Raw genomic sequence first — 8,691 nt, 5'->3', positions numbered from 1 at the left:
GGGAGGACTACTTGAGCCTGGGAGGTGAAGGTTGCAGTGACCCAAGCTTGCAACACTGCACTTCAGCCTGGGTGACAGAGGAATGGGCCTTCACTAGACACTGAACCTGCTGGCAACTTGATCTTGGGCTGCCCATCCTCCATAACTGTGAACAATAAATTTTTGTTGTTTATAAGTTACTCTGTGGTATTTTGTTACAGCAGCACAACTGGATTAAGACATCAACCTGACCTTAAGAAATCATCTAAATCAGTCTAGGCTCTGATGGGAAACAAGGAACACACTCGGATGTGTGATTTAAAGAGAATTTTATGAAGAGAATATTTATAAACATATGGACAGGATCAAAATAACCCAACAAAGGACTGAGAGGCGCTCAGAATGTAGAATCAGTGGAGAAGTTGTATTGCCTGTAGGACTGGATTGTTGTATATGTCTGTTCAGGTTGCCATAACAAAATACCATACACCAAGTGGCTTAAACTATGGAAATGTATTTCTCACACTTCTGGAAGTTGGGAAGTCCGAGATAAAGGTGCTAGCAAAGCGGATTTCTTTCTAAGGTCTCTTTCTATAGCTTGAAAGTGGCTGTAGTTTCACTGTGTGCCCATGTGACCATTTCTTTGTGCACCAAGGGGAAGGCAGAGGAGCAAGCTTTCTAGTATCTCTTCTTATAATGAAATTAAATTCATCATGAGGACCCCACTCTCATAACCTCATTTAATCCTGATTACCTCTCAAAGGCCCCAGCTGCATAAACCATCACATTGGGGGTTAGGGCTTCAACATTTAAGTGTGGGAGTTGGTGTTCACAATTCAGTCAACTGGAGTGGAAATTGAAATGGGAAAGGAAACCAGTAGTTACTAGAGAGACCTATTGCCTTGGGGAGGATCACTGGACAGGACTATGGTCTTTGGAGGAATCAGTGAGTGACAGCTGACGAAGATTCTTTCTGTGAAAATAAGTAATTTAAAATGTAAGTTATTGGAACTCCAAATTATTTTGAGCCTTAAAAAAATGTGAGTATTGGCCAGGCACCATGGCTCATACCTGTAATCCCAGCACTTTGGGAGGCTAAGGCGGGTGGATCACCTGAGATCAGGAGTTCGAGACCAACCTGACCAACATGGAGAAACCCCATCTCTACTAAAAATACAAAATTAGCTGGGTGTGGTGGCACATGTCTGTAATCCCAGCTACACAGGACGCTGAGGCAGGAGAATCACTGGAACCAGGGAGGCAGAGGTTGCAGTGAGCTGAGATCATGCCATTGCACTCCAGCCTGGACAACAAGAGTGAAACTCCATCTCAAAAAATAAATAAAGAAAATAAAATAAAGTGAAAATGGAGCCTAAGTCACATGAGAAGCACCTGTAAACTAGGCAGTTGTAACCTTTGTTTCTCTGATTATAGATTGGCCTTCTTCCTTACCTGCATTGTTTTCTAACATGTTATATAAATTACTGAAGGGTGCCAGGGAAGATTGCTTCCCTCTTCACTGCTGATTTTCATTATAGATGAACTTCCTTCTTACTTTGCTCTCATAAAGACTTCATGGTTATTTCATTGTCTTAAGATGGAATGTTAAACACACTCCTTTAAATTGGAAAGGAAATGTGAGCCAGCTATAAAGAAGAAAACAAGCAGTATGGAAAGAAAAAAGGGTCAGCCACAGTGGGGCTCACATCTGTAATCCTAGCACTTTGGGAGGCCGAGGTGGGCGGATCACTAGAGGTCAGGAGTTTGAGACCAGCCTGGCTTATATGGTGAAATCCCATCTCTACTAAAAATACAAAATATTATCTGGGCATGGTGTTGGGCACCTGTAACCCCAGCTATTCAGGAGGCTGAGACAGGAGAATCACTTGAAACCAGGAGGCAGAGGTTGCAGTGAGCCAAGATCGCACCACCGCACTCCAGCCTTAGCAACAGAATGAGACTCCATCTCAGAATAAAAAACAAACAAACAAAACACAAACAAAAAATTCTGCAACTAATTTGTTGAACTCTTAAAGCAGCCTTGTATAGAAAATGTTGTGATCCTATTAAATTTTTTTTTTTCTTTCTGTGTAAGCAAGAGCTTGACTTTTGACTTTGCAGCACTGTCCCCATTTCTCTGGAGTCCATGTGCCCTGATTGGCTATTCCCCAATTTTCATTTGAATAAACTCTTTTAATATTTACCATTAGTTCCCATAAGCAGAATGAATAAAATCTTTAACACTGAATTCTGAACCTTTCAATTATTTCAGGTTGACATCTCCTTGGTCAAACTCTAATCAGGCTCTTCTGAGTCCTCTTCTCACTAGGCCTCAACTATTGAGCTTCTGTGTTCCTCTCTGCATTGTTGAATCTCAGCAAGAATCCTTCTCAGTCAATTCAGCCAGAACTCCCCATCCTCAATAGCTGATCACTCATAATAGGGCTCCTCATCCTTCACCATCTGCTAGGTGATGTCTGATCACCCTGCGTTCAGCAAGAATCCTATTGTGTTGGCTTAGCCATGCGGGAAACCCAAAATATGCCACCCCAAAATACAGTTCTTTGGTGTATTTTGAGATGGCTATTTAGAGGGGCTGCAGAGGTTACTAAGGGGTCTCACCCCCAAAAGGGACTCTTTCCTGTTTAGTATTGCAAAGCCAATGTATGAAAGCAAGAGTGAGCGTCAAGCAGCGCAGGCTGTATTCAAATGGCACTGGAGGATTAGGAGCATAGCATGGAATTGGAGAAGTTGTATAGTCTGCAAATCACCTTCTCAGCTACTGAGAACCAGGAAGTTACAAATATAGAGGACCTTTAGTGAAGGGAATGAGCAAGGTGAGGAATATTCATGGTTTTCCTAGGAAGGGATGGAGTTTTTCCTAGAATCATGGAACCACCTCTTTTCTGTCCTTTCTTGGTCTCTTCTATTCATTGTCACAGTGATTGTCAACTGTCATGCGCTGATGGAAAATGGATTATAATAATCCAATTTAGCATGGAAAATGGATTATAATAATCCAATTTAGCATGGAAATTGGATTATAATAAAGCTAGATGTTTTTCAGAGGTTGCGTAAGCTGTCATCATGGATTTCACCAGCTTCAGCTGGTTTAGTCCCAAGAAGAAACTTCTGACCACAGACATCCTGTTTCCTAAAAATAAGCAGAGTTAAAGGTGAGTAGGAATTCAGCCATGTCACGTAGGCACTGCAGTGGGCAACAATATCTGGGTAGGGGTCCAGGTCAGTCATGTAGGCAGTGCAATAGGTAACAGTCACAGAAATACCTGTGAAAAGCTGTCCTTGTGTCAAGGAGATTAGCATGTGTAGAGGAAGTAAACTTCAACTGCAAATAGGCTTTCTTTGAGACCTTCTTATCTGCTTTATCTGGATCCAGATAAGATTAACTCACAGGAAAAGGAAACAAAAGGTCCCATACTTCTAAAGGTCTGACAGAGAAACTTTTTTTTTGTTTTTTGTGCAATAGAGTCTTACTCTGTCACCCAGGCTGGAGTGTGCAGTAGTGCAATCTTGGCTCACTGCAACCTCTGCCTCCCAGGTTCAAGCGATTCTCATGACTCAGCCTCCCGAGTAGCTGGAATTACGGGTGCCCACCACCACACCCGGCTAATTTTTGTATTTTTAATAGAGATGGGGTTTTGCCATGTTGGCCAGGCTGGTCTTGAGCTCCTGACCTCAAATGATCTGCCCACCTCTGCCTCCCAAAGTGCTGGGATTACAGGCATGAGCCACCACATCTGGTGGAGGGCTGCTTCTTGAGAGACTTCATTTGCATCACAACACAGTCATTGCTCACCATGTCTTTCCTCCCCTCAACCTCCCAAAACCTGTGGCCACCACCCCCTGAGAACTCCAAGCCACTAGTCCTTTATGTGCTGCATATAAACTTCAACCATATGGCTTTCTTTGAGGCTTTTTTTTTTTGCTTTTTTTTTTTAGACAGAGTTTTGCTTTTGTCGCCCAGGCTGGAGTGCAGTGGCATGATCTCAGCTCACCTCAACATCTGCCTCCCAGGTTCAAGTGATTCTCCTGCCTCAGTCTCCCAAGTAGCTGGAATTACAGGCATGTGCCACCACATCCGGCTAGTTTTGTATTTTTAGTACAGATGGGGTTTCTCCATGTTGGTCAGTCTTGTCTCGAACGTCTAACCTCAGGTGATCGTGATCCACCCGCTTCAGCCTCCCAAAGTGCTGGGATTATAGGCATGACCTACTGTGCCCGGCCTGAGGCTCATATTTTTATGTGACTCTGTATTAGTCAGGGTTCTCTAGAGAGACAGAACTAATAGGATAGATATATAAAGGAGTTTATTAAGTATTAACTTACACAATCACAAGGTCCCACAATATGGACCAATATGCTGTCTGCAAGCTTACGGAGCAGGAGAGTCAGTTCAAATCTCAAAACTGAAGAACTTGGAGTCTGATGTTCCAGGGCAGGCAGCATCCAGTGCAGGAGAAAGATGTAGGCTGGCAGGATAGGCCAGTCTTGCATGTTTGTGTTTTTCTGCCTGCTATTTATATTCATCGGCAGCTGACTATATTGTGCCCACCAGATTGAGGGTAGGTCTGCCTTCCCCAGCCCATTGACTCAGATGTTAATCTCCTTTGGCAACACCCTCACAGACACTCCCAGGATCAATACTTTCATCCTTCAATCCAATCAAGTTTGTGAGAAACAAATTCACCTGTCTAAACCCAAACAATGAACTCAGAGACCAGGAGAACAGTGAAAGTGAGACTTTTAATGACGGTCTTGCAAGATCGGGTGTGTGGCATGCAGGCACACCCAGCACAGTTTCAACAAGCAATTTATGCCCTAGTGCACAGGTTCCTCCCCAGTTCCTCATAGCCTGAGTAGTAGCGGGTCACAATCTTCCCAGACATCACCTATTGATTGTTCTTCAAGTATATTCTTTAGGGTCTTTCTGCTGCATTTTATTGCAGCCCACAATGCATTATGAATGTCTCAGGACTTTTCAAACGTTTGACTTATGGCCCTGGTGGCTCCACTTAGCTGACAAGAAAGGGTACAATTATCTATGTTGCAAGCTAGCTTAAACTAAATTTCCTGGTGGAGTAGGGAGGGGGTACATAAGGGGGGCCCCTCCGATAGACACCTGGCGGCTGGGTGAAAGGGAGAGAAGGAAGGTGGAGGGGTGGCTCAGTACATTCTGCTTCTTTATCTCTTTATTTCCAGGTAGCCTGCCTCAACCTATACCAAGCCACTTAGAATTGAAAATAGACCATCACATATAGGTTATTTCCTACAATTCCCTCCTTTTTCTTTTTCTTTGGTGTTTTTGAGATGGAGTCTTGCTCTGTCGCCCAGGCTGGAGTGCAATGGCGCAATCTCGGCTCACTGCAAGCTCCGCCTCCCGGGTTCATGCCATTCCCCTGCCTCAGCCTCCCGAGTAGCTGGGATTACAGGCGCGCTGTAATTTTTGTATTTTTAGTAGAGATGAGGTTTCATCATGTTGGCCAGAGTGGTCTTGAACTCCTAACCTCAGTGATCCACCCACTTCAGCCTCCCAAAATGCCGGGAATATAGGCGTGAACCACCGTGCCAAACCAGAAGTTGTTTACTTTCTTCCTCATAGGAGGAGGAGCTTATTTGGTTTCTAATCATAGTAGGTTATTTTGTTGGAACATCAGGGGCATCTGTTTACTGATAGCTGTTTTAATAAACAGTAGTGTTATATATATATATAACATATATATTATATATAGTAGTAGTGTTAAACCCCTTACACAAGTAACGATGCAGCATCTTATGTCAATGACAGAATCTGATAATTTGGAAGAGTATACTGTAGAAGATACATACTTCACTTTTTCTTTTTTTGGATGGAGTCTCACTCTGTCGCCCAGGTTGTAGTGCAGTGGCGCCATCTCGGCTCACTGCAACCACCGCCTCCTGCGTTCAAGCAATTCTCTTGCCTCAGCCTCCTAAGTAGCTGGGATTACAGGCGCCCACCACCACGCCCGCCCTATTTTTATATTTTTAGTAGAGACAGCGTTTCACCATGTTGGCCAGGCTGGTCTTGAACTCCTAACCTCAGGTTATCCACCCACCTTGGCCTCCCAAAGTGCTGGGATTACAGGCGTGAGCCACCACGCCCGACCTATAACACTATTGAAACACACTTTTTTTGTGTACAGAAGAAAAAAATTGTACAGTTAATAGTGTCAGAGACAGTGAAAATATGAAACAAGAACTGCTTACAAGACAGGAGCACTCAGCGGACCAAGCCGCTGTAGGAGCCAGGGGAAGTGACTTATGCCTCTCCCTTCTTTCTCTCCTGTCCCCGCCCCTTGTCCCCGCCCCTTGTCTCCTGCAAAGAAGCTGATACTGTGTCCTGTGGAGGTCCCCTTTGGCGGCCAACTGGAAGCCCGTGCACCCTTCTTCAAATAATGGCTTTCAATGAGCAGACTAGAATGTTTAGGATTACAAAGGAAACCGATTCCTTTCAAACCTGGTTATCTTTGCGGTGTGGCACCGTGTGCACATCTTGGTTAAAACGCGTTAAAGGCCACTGCACTCCACCCTGGAGATAAGAGGTGGCTGTGTCTCAAAAAAACAAAAACAGTCTTCCCTCCTCCCAAAAGCATTAGACGTCAAGGCTGGCGGGAATGTCTGTTCTCTTGAAAGTTCAATATCATTATTCAATAGTTTAAATTCACTGTAGTTTCAATCTATTGGTATGGAAAGAGTTTTGAATTGTACTGATTTTTTCTATCCTCTTTCTGAAATGCGTGCTAATCGCGTTTGGACCTTGGACATTTACCTTCCTGAACTTTTCTCTCCTGTTTTTATTCTTATTTTGGTTCCTGGGAAATATTCTTGACATTATCTTCAACTTAATTTTTGTTCTTGCTTCTACTTTTTTAATTTCCAAGTACTTAGATGTTGAACTTTCAAGAGAACAGACATCCCTGCCAGCCTTGACGTCTAATGCTTTGGGGGCGAGGGGGAAATGTTTTCGTTTTTTTGATACTCAGTCACCTCTTGTCGCCCAGGGTGGAGTGCAGTGGCCTTTCATGCGTTTTAACGAACGTATGCACACAGTGCCACATCGCAAAGATAACCAGGTTTGAAAGGAATTCGTTTCCTTTGTAGTCCTAAACGTTCTAGTCTGCTCATTGAAAGCTATTATTTGAAGAAGGGTGCACGGGCTTCCAGCTGGCCGCCAAAGGGGACCTCCCCAGGACATAGATTAAGCACCCGCTTCTTTGGGGAGACGAGGGGCGGGGACAGGAGAAAAAGAAGGAAGAGGCATAAGTCACCTTTCCCGGCTCTGGCAGCGGGTTGGTCCGCTGAGTGGCGGAGGGTGAAGCGGAAGAGCAGACGGGGACGGGAAGGCGCTGTCGGTGACATCACGGAGAGGGCGATTTCTATGTAGATGAGGCAGCGCAGGGGCTGCTGCTTCCCCACCTGCTGCTTCGCCACGAAGGAGTTCCCGTGCTGTGGGAGCGGGTTTAGGACCGCTGGTCAGACCTGAAGTCCTAGTTGTCTGTCAAGGCTGGAAGGACTCGGGAGTGCGCGGGGCAAGTGACCTTGTGTGTAAAGGGTGGGACGTATGAGGCTGTGGCGGGGCGGAGGTACCTGAACTCATACTTACCTGGCAGGGGAGATACCATGATCACGAAGGTGGTTTTCCCAGGGCGAGGCTTATCCATTGCACTCCGGATGTGCTGACCCCTGCGATTTCCCCAAATGTGGGAAACTCGACTGCATAATTTGTGGTAGTGGGGGACTGCGTTCGCGCTTTCCCCTGAATTTTGCAGTTTAAAACAATAGGTAGTGTACCGAAGTTTGCGTTTTGTGTGGTGTGTAGTCTTGTGTTTTTTGTGGCGTGTAAATGTTATTCTTACCGTGTAAGGTTAGAGAATGATTAGTAACATGTCGATTCTCTGTCAGAGAACAAATAAAAAGGGTCAGCCGTTGCAACATAAGGTAACTACCGTGAAAGCCGGACAGCTCTTCCCTTTCTATGCGGGGATGCTTTCTGCGGAGATTGGTCCATGGTCTCCAGTGTCTTGGGTTCTCACGATCTGGAAAAATCTTCGTGTTGTTCCCTAGCCCCCAATCACCTTTTATACAGCTTTTGCTTAACTGCAGCCCCCACAGTAGTTTGTAGGATTTCTGTGCTGGGGGGAATGATAGAGCCAGGTACAAACTACGCAGACGGGCGCTGTTTGGGAAGAAAACAGGGCCTTTGGGGCTCTTAGTGTCCCCGCTGGGTTGTATATATAACACGCTTAGTTTGTGTAGGGGAACGGCTCTCCCAGCGCCCAGGTCCCTAGTGCATATTCATTGAGGCCCGCAGGTCAGAACCGCTGTCTCACTCGTCTTGGCGGAAATGCGCTGCGATCCTTCCTGAAATGTAAGGCAGGAAGTTTTACGAGGAGCCAGGTCCAGTTTCCCTACTATTTCCTGCCGTTTACATATCTCGTCTTTCTTCAGACTTTATTCAAGCGACAGCTTCTTGTTTGATGTCTCGCTTCCACATCCTACATCCGTTGCCAGGCAGCTTTCTAGATAGCACTCCCACCCATCCTTCCCGCCCCCAAGCAGCCCTTTCCCATTTCTGGCGCCAGTGTCCTCCGCCTTCCGTCTTTCTTCAGGCCCTCGCTTATCACCTTCACGGACAGAAAATACTTAGCTCTCTCTCAACCTGCGGTTTACACC

The 8,691-nt window shown here is 45.4% G+C and overlaps 1 non-coding gene across 1 annotated transcript; it reads left to right on the top strand.

Moving 5' to 3' along the window:
• Positions 1-7,613: 7,613 nt before the first annotated feature.
• On the top strand, positions 7,614-7,777 carry LOC119624683 (U1 spliceosomal RNA). Its single transcript, XR_005240832.2, has one exon. It is a non-coding gene; the product is annotated as a U1 spliceosomal RNA (small nuclear RNA).
• Positions 7,778-8,691: the final 914 nt, after the last annotated feature.

The sequence above is a fragment of the Chlorocebus sabaeus genome, chromosome 20 (assembly GCF_047675955.1).
Source record: "Chlorocebus sabaeus isolate Y175 chromosome 20, mChlSab1.0.hap1, whole genome shotgun sequence".
In the NCBI taxonomy this organism is placed as follows: domain Eukaryota; kingdom Metazoa; phylum Chordata; class Mammalia; order Primates; family Cercopithecidae; genus Chlorocebus; species Chlorocebus sabaeus.
Note: the sequence above shows the minus strand (reverse complement) of the source record. Positions and strands in the feature narration are given on the sequence as shown.